Raw genomic sequence first — 16,180 nt, forward strand, 5'->3', positions numbered from 1 at the left:
ATGAAGATGGTCACAGCAATTAAAAGCGGAGATTTGCAGAGTGGATTTCAAAAAAAGTGACCTAACCAGATACTATCTAATGATAGTCACTTCCAATATAATAATATAAGTAGATAAAAAGTAAAAGAACAGAGAAAGAAGCATTAATCAAAGGAAAGCAGAAGTGGCAACATTAATATCAGATAAAGTAGACTTGGAACAAAGCTAGTGGAAGTGATGGAATTCCAGTTGAGCGATTTCAAACTCTAAAAGATGATGCTGTGAAAGTGCTACACTCAACATGCCAGCAAATTTGGAAAACTCAGCAGTGGCCACAGGACTGGAAAAGGATTGCATTCCAATCCCAAAGAAAGGCAATGTCAAAGAATGTTCAAACTACTGCACAATTGCACTTATCTCACACAATAGCGTAGTGCTCAAAATTCTCCAAGCTAGGCTTCAACAGTATGTGAACCGAGAACTTCCAGATGTTCAAGCTGGATTTAGAAAAAGCAGAGGAACCAGAGATCAAATTGCCAACATCTGTTGGATCACAGAAAAAGCAAGAGAATTCCAGAAAAACATCTACTTCTGCTTCATTTTCTATGCTAAAGCCTTTGATAGTGTGGATCACAATAAACTGTGGAAAATTCTTCAAGAGATGGGAATATCAGACCACCCTACTTGCTTCCTGAGAAATCTGTATGCAGGTTAAGAAACAACAGTTAGAATCGGACATGGAACAATCGACTGGTTCCAAATTGGGAAAGGAGTAAGTCAAGGCTGTATGTATATTCTCACCCTACTTATTTAACTTCTATTCAGTGTACATCATGTGAAATAGTGGGCTGGATGAAGCACAAACTGGAATCAAGATTTCTGGGAGAAATATCAGTAACCTCAGATATGCAGATAACACTACCCTTAAGGCTGAAAGCGAAGAGGAACTAAAGATCCTCTTGATGAAAGTGAAAGAGAAGAGTGAAAAAGTTAGCTTGAAACTCAACATTCAAAAAACTAAGACCACAGCATCTGGTCCCATCACTTCATGGCAAACAGATGGGGAAACAATGGAGACAGTGAGAGACTTTATTTTCTTGGGCTCCAAAATCACTGCAGAGGGTGACTGCAGCCATGAAATTAAAAGATGCCTGCTCCTTTGAAGAAAAGCTATGACAAACCTAGACAGCATAGTAAAAAGCAGAGACATTACTTTGCTGACAAAGGTCTGTAGAGTCAAAGCTATGGTTTTTCTGATAGTCTTGTATGGATGTGAGAGTTGGACCATAAAGAAAGCTGAGTGCTGAAGAATCAATGCTTTTGAACTGTGGTGTTGGAGAAGACTCTTGAGAGTCCCTTGGACTGCAAGGAGATCCAACTAGTCAATCCTAAAGGAAATCAGTCCTGAATATTCACTGGAAAGACTGATGCTGAAGCTTCAATACTTTGGCCACCTGATGCAAAGAAGTGACTCACTGGAAAAGACCCTCATGCTGGGAAAGATTGGAGGCAGGAGAAGAAGGGGGCAACAGAGGATAAGATGGTTGGATGGCATCACCAACTCAATGGACACGAGTCTAAGCAAGTTCCAGGAGTTGGTGATGGACAGGAAAGCCTGCATGCTGCAGTTCATCGGGTCGCCAAGAGTCAGACATGACTGAGCAACTGAACTGAACTGACTGAACTGAACTGAAAGTAGATTTCAAAGCAAGGAAATCACTGGACAGAGGGACATTACACAATGTTAAAAAGGTCAATCCATCAAGAAGACATAGCAATCCCAAATGCGTAGCCACCAAACAACACAGTTCTAAAATGTAAGCAAAAACTGATAGAACTGAAAGGAGAATATACAAACCCACAGTTATAGCTGAACAATTCAACACCTCTCTCTAAACAATCAGTAAACTATATAGAAAATCGCAAAGAATTTAAAAGAACTCAACAATACCATCAGTCAACAAGAATTAATCAACATTTATAAAACACTCCATACAAGAAGAGAGGAATATAGATTCTTATCCAGTGCCTAAGCAACACAAAATAAGATAGGATATATCTTGGATGACAAATCAAATCTGAACAAACTGAAAAGAATTGAAATCATTAAGAATATGTTCTCTAACCACAATAGAAACAAACTAGAAATGAGTAACAGAAAGTTAACAGGAAAATCTTCAAACACTTGGAAACTTTAACAATACACTTTTATGTAAATAATCTATGGATCAAAGAGGAATTCTCAAAAGAAATTTAAAAACATATATAATAGAACTGAAGGAGGGACTTCCCTGGTGGTCCCATGGCTAAGACTCTGATTCCCAATGCATGAGGCCTGGGTTTGATCCCTGGTCAGGGAACTAAATCCCACATGCTGCAACTAAGAACTGGCACAGCCAAATAAATTCAAAAAATGGGTGGAAGACCTAAATAGACATTACCCCCAAGAAGACATACAGATAACCTACAAACACAAAGAAAGATGCTTAACATTACTCATTATTACAGAAATGAAAATCAAAACTACAATGAGGTATTACCTTATATCGTCAGAATGGTCATCATCAAAAAATCCACAAATAATAATTGCTGGAGGAGGTATGGAGAAAAGGGAACCCAGATGCACTACGGGTGGGAATGTAAACTGATACACCCACTATGGAGAACAGTACAGAGGCTCCTTAAAAAAATTAAAACTAGAACTACCATGACCCAGCAATCCCACAAAAGTGCACATACCCTGAGAAAACTGTAACTCAAAAAGACTCGGGTACCCCAATGTTTACTGCAGCAATGTTTACAATAGCCAGGAGATGGAAGCAACCTAAACATCCATCGGCAGATGAAAGAATAAAGCAGCTATGGTACATATATACAATGGAATATTACTGAGCCATAAAAAGGCATGAAATTAGGTAATTTATAGTGCTATGGATGGGCCTAGAGTCTGTCACACACGGTGAAGTGAGTCAGAAAAAGAAAAACAAGTATCATGTATTAATGTCTATGTATGGAATCTAGAAAGAGAGTGCAGATGAGCTTGTTTGCGGGGCAAAGTAGACACACTGGTGTAGGGAAAAGACATGTGGACAGTAGGGGGAAGGAAGGGTGAGATGAAGCGGGTGAGGAAGACTGATGTACATATACACTACCGTGTGTAAACAGAGAGTAGTGGGAAGCTGCTGTGATAACACAGGGAGCTCGGCTAAGTGCTCTGTGATGAGGGGTGGGATGGGGGAGGGAGGGTCAGGAGGGAGGGGATATATGCATACACACAGCTGATTCACTTTGTTGTGCAGCAGAAACTACCACTGTATAGCAATTATGCTCCACTAAAAGAACAAATAAAAGCTACAAACAAATTTTTTAAAAAAAGAACTACAGGAAAATGAAAATACTGTGAGGCATAGGTAAAATATATTAAAATCTGTGAGGCATAGGTAAAATAGTGCTGAGAAAGAAATTTACAGCAATTTAAAAAAAAGGAAAAACTCAAACCAATAACCTCTCAACCTCTAGAATCCCTCTGCAAAAAAACAAAAGCAAAGAAAGAAAAAGGAAAAAATAATAAAAATATGAGCAGAAATCAATAAAACTGAAAAGGGAAAAACAGGGGAGGCTCAATGAAACAGCTGGTTCTTTTAAGAGATTAAAAATTGAAGCACATAGCAAGACAAAGGAAAAAAAAGAGAGAGAGAGAGAAGATACAAATTACCAACATAGTGAATAAATAAGGAATGAAATGTGAATGTGTCTGTCTACACACCCTGCAATTACCAAAAAAAAGAAAAGAAAAAATAAGGGAACACTACGAATAACTCTTCACAAACAATTGACAATTTAGAAGGAACGAACCAATTTCTCATAAAACAACAAAAACTACAACTTACCCAACTTTACTTATGAAGTTAATAATTTGGATAGTCTTACACCTACTAAATAAAATGAATCTGTAAATTCAAACATTCAAAAAACTCTCCAGATACAGATGGTTTCACTGAAAATTGTAGCAAACTTTTAAAGAAGAATTAACATCAATTTTCCACAATCTTTTCTAGAAACAGAACTGAAGGGAACATTTTCAAATTCATTCTATTAAGCTAGTATCACTCTGATTTAAAAAACAAACATAAACACGGTACACAGTATAAAAAAGAAAAACTACAGATCAACATTCTTCATAAGTACAGATCTTTAACAAAATATTAGCAAGTCAAATTTGGAAATATACAGCAAGAATCATTCATTATGATCAAGCAGAGTTTATTCCAGGGATTCAGGTCTAGACCAATATCATAAAACTAACCAATATAATCCATCACACTAAAAAGCTAAAGAAAAAAACCACATAATTCAACTCAATTGAGGTAAAAAAAAAAATAGTATTTGACAAAACTCTTCGCCCATTCATGGGGAAAAAGTATCTCTCAGAGAAAGAGAAACAGAATGGAACTTCTTCAACTGGATAAACAGCATCTGCAAAAACCTACAGGTAACACAAACTTGAGAGAGAGAGACTGAACTGTTGCTGCTGTTGGTAGCTAAGTCACATCAATTCTTTGCAAGCCCATGGGCTGCAGCCCGCCAGGCTCCTCTGTCCGTGGGATCTCCCAGGCAAGAGCACTGGGAAGTGCGGATGTAGGAGGCACTCAGTGTGTCCAACCTTTGTGACCCCATGGACTGGAGCCCGCCAGGCTCCTCTGTCCATGGAACTCTCCAGGCAAGAATACTGGAGTAGGTTGCCATTTCCTTCTCCAGGGGATCTTCCCGACCCAGGGATCAACCTGTCTCTCCTGCACTGCAGGCAGATCCTCTACTGCTGTGACAACTAGGGAAGCACGAAGACTGAATACTTTCCCCCTAAAACTGGGGGGAAAAGACAAAATGTCCAATCAACATATTCATTAAACATAATGCTGAAAGTTTTTGCCAATGCAATAAAATAAGAAGAGGAGATATAAAAAACATAAATTTGAAAGGAGAAAATAAAACTGTCTCTATTGTCAGTTAAATGATTATCGAGGTAGAAAATTGCAAAGAATCTACAAAACAAAACAAAAAGACAACAGATAGTGAGTTCATTAAGTTCAGAGGATACAAGACAAACACATAGAAAAAATCCATGGTACTTTCAATGAATATAAAAAATAAAATAACCCAAACACCCGAAACATTAGGTGCAAATCTAACAAAACAAGCACAAGACTTGTATCCTAAAAATGGCACAATACTGATGAAGGAAACCAAAGATCTAAAAACAAGTAGAGAGACATTCTATGTTAATGAATGGGAGATTCAACAATCAATAAGAATGTCAATTCTTCTACTCCTTAATATTAATACAGGGGTTTAACATAGTTCCTACCAATATCCCAAGCAGGATTTTTCTGTAGATCATGACAAGATTATTGTAAAATTTATATGAAAAGGAAAAGGAACTAGAATTACTAAAACAATTTTGGAAAAGAATAAAATGGAAGGAAATATCCTACCCAATTTCAAGACTTATTTTACAGCTATAGTAGTAAAAACTGTGTAGTACTGGCAGAGAGAGAGAAACACATGGACTAAAAGAGAGAACCCAGAAATAGATCCACAAAAATATGCACAATTTTTAGCAAAAGTACAAAAGCAATTCAGTGGAGGGACTGCTTTTCCAACAAATGGTGCTGAAGCAAATGGACATGTGTAGGCAAAAAAAAAAAATGAACTTCAACTTAAGTCTCATACCTTATGCAAAAATAACTCAAAATGTATCTCAGACTTAAAGGTAAAATGTAAAACTATAGAGCTTCTATGAAAAAATACACAAGAAAAATTTGAGGATCTATTGATATGCAAAGATTACTTAAGACCTGACACCAACCCACTAAAGGAAAATACTGATAAATTGAACATCAAAACTTAAAAACTTCTGCTCTAGGAAAGAGCCTAGAAAGTGGATAAGAAGGTAATGTAATAATAAGTGGGCAAAATATTTCCAAGCCACAGGCCCAACAAAGGATTAGTATCCAAAATATATATAAAGAACTCTCAAAACTCAACAGTAAAAGAGTAAACAATCCAATTAGAAAATGGGTAAGAGACAGGAAGAAACACTGCACTCATATATGATATGACATATACACCAGTTTTTGCTACAAGTGTTTACAAAACAAAAAGACAGAAAATGACCTCAATGGTTCTCAGTAAGGGACAAGTTAGCTTTTAGACCCGCCATGTGCAGTGGAACCATCACCAAGATGCAGATTTTCATGAAGACCCTGACAAGGAAGTCCATCACTCCCGAAGTCAAACCCTCAGATGCAATAGAAAATGTAAAGGCCAAGATCCAAGATAACAAAGGAATCCTCCCAATCAGCAAAGACTGACCTTTGCTGGCAAGCAACTGGACGATGGATGTACTTTGGCTACAACATGCAAAAGGAGTCCACTCTTTACCTTAATGTTTAAACTTTGTGGTGGTGCTAAGAAAAGAAAAGGAAGAAGTCATATTACTCCCAAGAAGAGCAAGCATAAGAGAAAGAAAGTTTAAGCTGGCTGTTCTGAAATACTATATCGTGGATGACAATGGCAGAAATCAGTCACCTTCCTCAGGAGTGCCCTTCTGAAGATTGTGGCGCCGGAGTTTTTATGGCAAGCCACTTACACAGGCAATATTGTGGCAAATGTTGTCTGACCTATTGTTTCAACAAACCAGAAGGCAAGTAATTCCATATTGGTTAATGAAAGACAGAGACACTAGTTTGATAAATTATAGTACAACTAAATAGTAGTATACAGCCGCAGAAAGTAAAGGTGATAACCTTAACTGCTATGGTCTCCAAAATATATTTGTCCAGGGGGCTGGGGCGGGGGGAGCAGGGACAAGGGTACTAAAAAAAGGGTGTGCTCCCCAAAAGAAAAAATCTCTACACAAGAAACTTGTAAATTGTCTGCCCCTAGGTAGGTTGCAAGAACAGTAGAGCAGATTAATGAGATGGAAGATTTTTACTATATAGTCTTTTGAGCTTTAAATTTTGTGACTGTGTTCTAAAAGTTAAAATAACTTTTATAAAGTGTTCAGTTTTTTTATTTAAAAAATGAAATAGAAACAGAAATAGAAAAAATTTAAAAATTTAAAAAATTTCATATTTGTTATATTAATACTGAAAAATACATTAACTATCAAAAATGTAAATACAAAGAACATTTTTAAAAATTAACAAAGACTGAAATGAGTTTTTAAATTAATTGTATTTTCAAGAATTTGCTACTAGAGATTACTGAATCTTGATGAGTTTAATGGCAAACATGTAAGTGTAAGAACGTAAAGTAGCAACAAAATTAAGAACACTTTAGTATACAATATAAAACAAGAGTGTTATGTAAATTTGTTATTAACTGTTGGAATGCTCTTGTGCGTTAGTCGCTCAGGCCTGTCCAACTCTGAGCCCCCCAGGCGCCTCTGTCCGTGGAATTCTCCAGGCAAGAATACTAACCGTGCTTGTGCTCAGCCCCTAAGCTGTGTTCGACTCTCTGCAATCCCCGCAACTGTAGTCCTGCCAGGCTCCCTCTGTCCATGGAATTCTCCAGGCAAGAATACTGGAGTGGGTTGCTATTTCCTTCTCCAGGGGATTTTTCCCGACCAAGGGATCAAACCCTGGTCTCCTGCTTTGCAGACAGATTCTTTACTGTCTGAGCCACCAGTTGAAATGTTAAGGCAGAAAAGACTTTTTAATGGAAGTTACCTTTTCAAAAGTATTTCAAACTTATAAACTCACTGCTATTCCTAGAGATTATTTGTTTGATGCTAGAGACTATTTGATGCTGAGGACACATTTTCTGACAAATAAATGGAGATTAGGGCGTCCCTGGTGGTCCAGTGGTTAAGAGTCTGCCTGCCAGTGGAGGGGACATGGGTTCAGAAGATCCCACATGCTGTGAGGTAACTAACCCCACGTGCCACAACTATGAGTCAACACTCCAGAGCCCACAAGCTGCAACTACTGAGCCCACGTGCGACAACTACTGAAGCCTGTGCTCTGCAAGAGAAGTCACGGCAGTGAGACGCCCGAGCCCTGCAACTAGAGAAGCCACCACTCACTGCAAACACAGAAAGTCTGCGTGCAGCAAAGACCCACTGCTGCCAAAAATTAAAAAAATTAAAAAAAGAAGATTAAATCTTAAGAATCTCAGAAAAGTCTACTTAAATTATAAAATGAAAGTTCTAAAGTAGAACTTTGAATTCTAGAAGATGAGAACAGAAAATTCTGTGGTTTTTGAAGGAAGAAAGAAAGGAAAGCAGGAGGAAGGAGGAAGGAATAAGAGCATATTACTTCCCTTTCTCATCTATAAAGTGACCTCAGTCAAAATGTTCAACTATGTAAATGTCATCTTTGATATCAGTGTCTCACCTTCCTCTCACTATTCCTTGTTATGCGGTCCTACATATATCCCAATGCAACACCTTCCCACAAAGCCTTGCCCCCCTCCAAAATACACTACATGTACTTAACCCACTGTCCCAGCTGCCACCCTCTAAGACTCTCAATCTCTCATGAATTGAGAGAGATTGAACCCAGGTCTCCCACATTGCAAGTAGATTCTTTACCAGCTGAGCTACAAGAACTACTTTTTACTTACGAATTTTAAAAACCAAATATTAGAACACAATTTAAACCAAGTACAAATTATCTGTATTATGAAGTCAAGTGGGCCTTAGGAAGCATTATTATAAACAAAGCTAATGGAGGTGATGGAATTCCAGCTGAGCTATTTAAAATCCTAAAAAATGATGCTGTTAAAGTGCTGCACTCAGTATGTCAGCAAATTGGGAAAAAACAGTAGTGTCACAGGACTGGAAAAGGTCCATTTTCATTCCAACTGTAAAGAAGGACAAGACCAAAGACTGTTCAAACTACCAAAGAATGTTCAAATGTACAACTGCTTACTTCACATGCTAGCAAGGGTATGCTCAAAATCCTTCAGGCTAGGCTTCAACAGTATGTGAACCAAGAACTTCCAGATGTATAAACTGGGCTTAGAAAAGGCAGACACACCAGAGATCAAATTGCCAACAACTGATCATAATTGATCAATTGTTGGATCATAAAGAAAGCAAGGGAATTCCAGAAAAACATCTACTTCTGCTTCATTGACTATGCTAAAGCCTTTGACTGTGTGGATTACAACAAACTGTGAAAAATTCTTAAAGAGATGGGAATACCAGACCATCTTAACCATCTCCTGAGAAACCTGTATGCTGGTCAAGAAGCAACACTTAGAACCTTACATGGAATAACCGACTGGTTCAAAATTGGGAAAGGAGTATGACATGGCTGTATATTGTCACCCTGCTTATTTAACTTATATGCAGTGTGTATCATGCAAAATGCTGTGCTGGATGAATCACAAGCTGGAATGAAGACTGCAGGAGAAATATTAACAACCTCAGATATGCAGATAATACCACTCTAATGGCAGAAAATGAAGAGGAACTAAAGAGCCTCTTGATGAGGGTGAAAGAGAACAGTGAAAAAGATGGCTTGAAACTCAACATTCAAAAAACTAAGATCATGGCAACTGGTCCCATCACTTCCTGACAATTAGAAGAGGAAAAAGTGGAAACAGTGACAGATTTTGTTTACTTGAGCTCAAAAACCACTGCTGACAGTGACTGCAGTCATGAAACTAACAGACGCTTGCTCCTCGGAAGGAAACTATAACAAACCTAAGCAGCATATTAAAAAGCAAAGACATCACTTTGCCGACAAAGGTCCATAAAGTCAAAGCTATGGTTTTTCCAGTAGTCATATACATACATATACAGTATGAGAGATGGACCATAAAGAAGGCTGAGCAGCAAAGAATTAATGCTCTTGAACTATGGTGCTGGAGAAAACTTTTGAGAGTCCCCTGGACTATAAGGAGATCAAACCAGTCAATCTTAAAGGAAATCAATCCTGAGATATTCATTGGAAGGACTGATGCTGAAGCTGAAGCTCCAATACTAGGGCTACCTGATGGGGAGGGCCGACTCATTGGAAAAGATGCTGATGCTGGGAAAGATTGAAGGCAAAAGGAGAAGAGGGCAACAGAGGATGAGATAGATGTTAGATAATAGTAAAGGATAGGGAAGCCTCGCACACTGCAGTCCATGGGGTCGCAAAGAGTCAAACATGACTTTAGCAACTGAACAACAACAAAACAAATTATTTTTTGTAGAAAGAAGAAAACTCGATTTTACATAGAACAATGGACAAATATCAGGATATAAATCTGAATCTTACTCTATTACTGCTATGTCACACTGGCAATTTTCACAAATTGTTACAAGAGTATACCAGTACAGAGCCAAGCTGTACAGACTGAGAGAGGTTTTGTTGTTATTTGTTTGGCTGTTTTTTAGCTCCTGAAGCTCAAGGAAATCTCTGTCAAAACACTGTGGAAACACAAGTTAAGTCAAAGAGACTTCAGTGATTACACACACCAAGGAATACTTTGTTTGAAAAAAACAACAGCTTTGGAAAGTCATTCAACAAACATACTAATATAGCCTTCAACAATCAAAAACAAAACCAAATAAAAACAAACAACAGAACAGTAAGCCCTGGGAAAAGGGAAGAATTTACTTTCAATAGTTACATACTATTCAAATGCCCAGTTTAAGAAAAAAAAAAATCACATAGCATATAAAAAAAACACAACAGAATGGCACATTCAAGGGAACAAAATTAACTGAAAGAACCTGGCTAAAGAAGCCCAGACATGAGACTAACTTGATAAAAACTTTAAAAACTGACTTGAATATGCTCAAAATGCTTTTTTAAAAAAGTAAACAGGGCCTAAGGAACCTGCAGGATAACAAGCAGACCAAAACATGCATTGTGGGAATCTCAGAAGGGGAAGAGAGAGAAAGGGACAGAAAGAATAAGTAAAGAAATAATGGCTGAAAATACCCCAAAATCGATGAAATACATTAATCTACAAATTCAAAAAGTTCAATAAAATCTACAAAGGATAAATTCGAGGATACCTGCACCAAGGCATATTATACACCAACTGTCTAAAAACAAAAACAAAACCAAAACCATTAAAGCAGCAGGAGAAGCAATTCTTCCCATACTGTTCAGTTCAGTCGCTCAGTCATGTCTGGCTCTTTGTGACCCCATGGACTGCAGCTCACAGGCTTCCTTGTCCATCATCAACTTGCGGAGCCTACTCAAACTCATGTCCATCAAGTCTGTGATGCCATCCAACCATCTCATCCTCTGTCACCCCCTTCTCCTCCTGCCTTCAATCTTTTCCAAAATCAGGGTCTTTTCCAATGAGTCGGTTCTTCCCATCAGGTGGCCACAGTATTGGAGTTTCGGCTTCAGCATCAGTCCTTCCAATGAATAGTCAGGGTTGATTTCCTTTAGGATTGACTGGTTGGATCTCCTTGCAGTCCAAGGGACTCTCAACAGTCTCCTCCAACACCACAGTTCAAATGCATCAATTCTTCGGTGCTCAGCTTTCTTTATAGTCCAACTCTCACATCCATACATGACTACTGGAAAAAACAGCTTTGACTAGACGGACCTTTGTTGGTAAAGTAATGTCTCTGGTTTTTAATAAGCTGTCTAGGTTGGTCATAGTTTTTCTTCCAAGGAGCAAGCATCTTTTAATTTCATGGCTGCAGTCATCATCTGCAATGATTTTGGAGACCAAAAAAATAAAGTCTGTCACTGTTTCCAATGTGTCCCCATCTATTTGCCATGAAGTGATGGAACCAGATGCCATGATCTTAGTTTTCTCAATGTTGAATTTAAGTCAACTTTTTCACTCTCCTCTTTCACTTTCATCAAGACTCTCTTTAGTTTTTCTTCACTTTCTGCCATAAAGGTGGTGTCATCTGTGTATCTGAGATTATTGTTATTTCTCCCAGCAATCTTGATTCCAGCTTGTGCTTCATCCAGACCACCATTTCACATGATGTACTCTGCATAGAAGTTACATAAGCAGGATGAGAATATACAGCCTTGATGTACTCCTTTCCTGATTTGGAACCAGTTGATTGTTCCATGTCCAGTTCTAACTGCTGCTTCCTGACCTGCATACAGATTTCTCAAAAGGCAGGTCAGGTGGTCTGGTATTCCATCTCTTTAAGAATTCACCCCAGTTTATTGTGATCCACAGTCAAAGGCTCTGGCGTAGTCAATAAAGCAAAAGTGGATGTTTTTCTGGAACTCTCTCGCTTTTTCTATGATCCAGCAGATGTTGGCAATTTGATTTCTGGTTCCTCTGCCTTTTCTAAATCCAGCTTGAACATCTGGAAGTTTACGGTTCACGTATAGTTGAAGCCTGGCTTGGAGAACTTTGAGCATTACTTGGCTAGCGTGTGAAATGAGTGCAACTGTGCAGTAGTTTGAAGCCCACCAGGGCTTCCCTGGTGGTTCAGAGGGTAAAGTGTCTGCCTGCAACGCAGGAGACCTGGGTTCGATCTCTGGGTTGGGAAGATCCCCTGGAGAAGGAAATGGCAACCCACTCCAGTATTCTTGCCTGGAAAATCCCATGGACAAAGAAGCCTGGTAGTCTACAGTCCATGGCGTTGCAAAGACTCGGACACGACTGAGCGACTTCACTCACTTTTGAACATTCTTTGGCATTGCCTTTCTTTGGGACTGGAATGAAAACTGACCTTTTCCAGTCCTGTGGCCACTGCTGAGTTTTCCAAATCTGCTGGCATATTGAGTGCAGGACTTTCACAGCATCATCTTTTAGGATTTGAAATAGTTCAACTGGAATTCCCTTCCCATACAAGGAGTCCTTAATAAGGTCAGCAACTTATTTCTTACTAGAAACCATGGATGCCCAAATACAGCAGGATGCATATTTAAGTGCTGAGAGAAAAAAATTGTCAACCAAGAATTTTGCATCTGACAAAACTGTCCTTCAAAATTAGGTACAATTTAAGATGTTGTCAGATAAACAAAAGCTAAGGGAGTTCAATATCATAAGACCTGCCCTACAAGAAATGCTAAAGATAGTCCTTCAAGTTGAAATTAAAGGACACTAAACAGCAACTCAAAGTCATATGATGAAATAAAGGTCTCTAGTATAGGTAAATAACACCAGCAAATAAAAAAACGGGCATTACTATATATATTACTATATATATATATATTTCTAACTCCATTTTGTATTTCCTATAGAATTTCAAAAGACAAATACATAAAAAATAATTATAAACCCATGAGACTGGATATACAACTTATAAAGATATAATCTGTGACAACAACAATATAAGGGGGTAAGACTGAGCTGTTATAGGAGCAGAGCTTTTATATGCTACTGAAGTTAAGTTCGTATCAGTGCGAACTATATTGCTATAAACTTAGGGAGTTAAATGTAATTCACAAGGATTACCACAAAGAAAATTTCTAAAAAAATACACACAAAAGAAAATCAAAATGGTTCACTATAATAAAATGGGGGTGGGGGAGAAGAAGAAACCAGTATGTAATGGAGGAAATGAGCAACAAAAAAGGTATAGGATTTCACAACAACACAGAAGCAAAATGATGGCAGAGGTCCTTCCTTCTCAGTCACTTGTTGCTATTTAGTTGCTAAGTCGTGTCTGACTCAGAGACCCCATGGACTGTAGCCTGCCAGGCTCTTCTCAATACTTTAAATTTAATTGGGTTAAACTTTCTAATCAAAGCCAGAGATTGGCAGGACTGATTTAAAAACATGATTAAATTATATGCTGACTATAATGATCAATTTATACACAAAACCATAGTTTCAAAATGAAAAGATGGGAAAAGATATTCCATGAAAACAGAAAGTAAGAGTGTTAGTGTGGCTAATCTAATATCAGAAAAAATAGGCATTAGGTCAAAAACTGTTATAAGAGACAAAGATGGACACTGTATATTGAAAAAAGGGTCAATTCATCAAGAAGATAAAACAAAGACAAAGCATATGTTAGTCTATATATAAAATAGATAACTAACAAGAACCTGCTGCATAGCACTCAGAACTATGCTCAATAACCTGTAATAACCTATAAGGGAAAAGAATCTGAAAAAGAACATGTGTGTGTGTGAGCTTCTTCACTCTCCTCCTTCACTCTCATCAAGAAGCTCTTAATTCCACTTCACCTTCTGCCATTAGAGTGGTATCATCAGCGTATCTGAGGTTGCTGATATTTCTCCTGGCAATCTTGATTCCAGCTTGTGATTCATCCAGCCCATCATTTTGCATGATGTACTGTGCACAGAAGTTAAACAAACAGGGTGACAATACACAGGCATGTCATATTCCTTTCCCAATTTTGAACCAGTCAGTTGTTCCATGTAAGGTTCTAAGTGTTGCTTCTTGACCAGCATACAGGTTTCTCCGGAGACAGGCAAGGTGGTCCACTTTCCTCTCTAAGAATTTTCCACAGTTTGTTGTGATCCACATAGTCAAAGGCTTTAGCACAGTCAACGAAGCAGATGTTTTTCTGGAAATTTTTTGCTTTCTTTATGAGCCAATGAATGTTGGCAATTTGAACTCTGGTTCCTCTGCCTTTTCTAAACCCAGCTTGGACATCTGGAAGTTCTCGGTTAATGTAATGCTGAAGCCTAGCTTGAAGGATTTTGAGCATACCCTTGCTAGCATGTGAAATGAGTGCAACTGTACAGCAGTTTGAACATTCTTTGGCATTGCCCTTCTTTGGGATTGGAATGAAAACTGATCCCATGGACTGTAGTCTGCCAGGCTCCTCTGTCCATGGAATTCTCCAGGTAAGAATACTGGAGTGGGTTGCTATCCCCCTCTCCATGGGATGGATCTTCCTGACCCAGGGACAGAACCTGGGTCTCCTGCATTGTAGGCAGATTCTTTACCATCTGAGCCACCAGAGAAGCCATATGTAGACACACACATACATACATAGAGTGAAACTATTTTTATTTGCAGATGACAATCCTATATACAGAAAAATTCCAAAGAATGCACAAGAAAGATACCAGAGCTAGTGAATTAATTCAGCAAAGTTGCAGAATAAAACCAACACACAAAAAGCAGTTGGGTTTCAAGATAAACTGAACTTCATTAAAGTTTAAAGCTTTTGTGCAAAGGACATTATCAAGAAACTGAAAGTAGAGTTTTGGTTGTATCTGAATAAAAGAAAATATTTACAAGTCATATAGCCAATAAGGAGCTAACATCAAGAAGATTACAATGATGCCCTAAAATTTAACAACAAAAACTCAAACCACATAGGTTTTAAAAATGGCAATGGACTTGAACAGACATTTGCCAAAGAAAATATACAAGTGGCCAACAAGCACATGAAAAGATGGCCAATATTATTAATCATTAGGGAAATGTAAGCCAAAATACAAAGAGGTATCATTTCACATAAAGTAGGATAGTAATTAAAAAAAAACACAACAGAAAATAACAAGGGTAAGAGAGGCTATGGAAAAATCGGAACCTTTGTGCACTGCTAGTAGGAATGTAAAAATGGTGTGATTGCTGCAGAAAGCAGTATAATTCCTCAAAAAGTTAAACATAGTTAAACATACAAACCAAATGTTAAACATATAAACGTTAAATAAGTTAAACATATAAACCAAATGACCCAGCGATTCCACTTCTAGGTGTATACCCAAAAGAACTGAAAACAGGAACTCAAACAAATACTTGTATACCAATGTTCACTGAAGCATTCCTTATAGTAGCCAAAAGACAGAAACAACTCAAGTGTCCATCAACAGATGAATGAATAAACTAAATGGGGTATATACACAAATTATATATTATCTATTTATAATATTATTATATTTATATTAATAAATATATTAATATGTAATGGAGTATTAGTAAGCCTTAAAAAGGAATTAAATTCTGATACATGCTACACCATGGATGAATCTTAAAACATTGTATTAACTAAAATAAATCAGATACAAAAGGACAAATATATGACTCAACTTACATTAAATACCTTGAACAGGCAAATTCATAGAGATAGAAAGTAGATTAGAGGTTATGGGGGCTGAGGGAGGAGGAAGTTAGGAGTTATTGCTTAATATGTACAGAGTTTCTGTTTGAGGTGATGAAAAGTTTTGGAAATAGACAAGTGGTGACAGTTGCACAATCTTGTGAATGTAGCTACCGGCACTGAACTATACACTTAGAAATGGCTAAAATGGCTAATTTTGTGTTTTTTATATATATATGTGGA

At 37.7% G+C, this 16,180-nt stretch overlaps 1 protein-coding gene and 1 pseudogene across 4 annotated transcripts in view; one reads left to right on the forward strand and one right to left on the reverse strand.

Moving 5' to 3' along the window:
• Positions 1 to 16,180, reverse strand: part of SOS1 (SOS Ras/Rac guanine nucleotide exchange factor 1) — a 129,481-nt gene that overhangs the window by 100,412 nt on the left and 12,889 nt on the right. The gene's annotated exons all lie outside the window — the stretch shown is intronic.
• Positions 6,222 to 6,690, forward strand: LOC122441593 (annotated as a pseudogene).

This window comes from Cervus canadensis, chromosome 5 (genome assembly GCF_019320065.1).
Source record: "Cervus canadensis isolate Bull #8, Minnesota chromosome 5, ASM1932006v1, whole genome shotgun sequence".
NCBI lineage: Eukaryota > Metazoa > Chordata > Mammalia > Artiodactyla > Cervidae > Cervus > Cervus canadensis.